This window comes from Bos indicus x Bos taurus, chromosome X (genome assembly GCF_003369695.1).
Source record: "Bos indicus x Bos taurus breed Angus x Brahman F1 hybrid chromosome X, Bos_hybrid_MaternalHap_v2.0, whole genome shotgun sequence".
Lineage (NCBI taxonomy): Eukaryota > Metazoa > Chordata > Mammalia > Artiodactyla > Bovidae > Bos > Bos indicus x Bos taurus.
The window spans coordinates 107,687,586-107,688,247 of record NC_040105.1 but is presented as its reverse complement, the minus strand read 5'-3'; positions in this window follow the sequence as shown (position 1 = coordinate 107,688,247).

The window sequence follows — 662 nt, the reverse complement described above, 5'->3', positions numbered from 1 at the left end:
CCGTTTGGATGGCTGTGGTGGTAGGATTACCAGTGATTAAGTTTGCCTTATGTGTTTTATGTATTTTCTGGATGCATATCATTTGCATGTATTACTTTGATAGAGAATGTATGTTACTGTGAACTTGGTCCGGGGTGGGAGCAGCCAAGAGATTTGCCTGCGAGTGGCTGGCAGCAGGTGGTACGAGGGCAGACTCCTTGTTTCTGAGCTGTGTGTGTATACTTTGGAGGGGGGTTGCTGCAAACAACAGAAACGTATTGTTTCCCAGTCGTGGAGGCCGGAAGTCCACGATCCAGGACTGGGCAGGGTCAGTTTCTCCTGATGGCCGTGAGAGAGGGTGTGTTCCAGGCCTCTCTCCTGGGATGGGAGAGGCCGTCTGCGCCCTGTGTCTTCACGTTATCTTTCCTCTGTGCGTGTCTGCATCTCCAAGTGTCCCCTTTTATAAGGACACAGTCCCATTGGATTAGGGCCACCCTCGTGACCTCCCTTTAACTCGATCACCCCTGAGAAGACCCAGTGTCCACATGCAGTGGGTGGCATCCTCAGGGCCTGCGGTGAGGGCTGCCCGGTGTCTTCTTGGAGGGGACACATTTCCACCCATAATGTGGGATGCCTAACAGTTTTTTCCAAAAGTGTCTTATTTCTTTTCGGCTCTGCTGGGT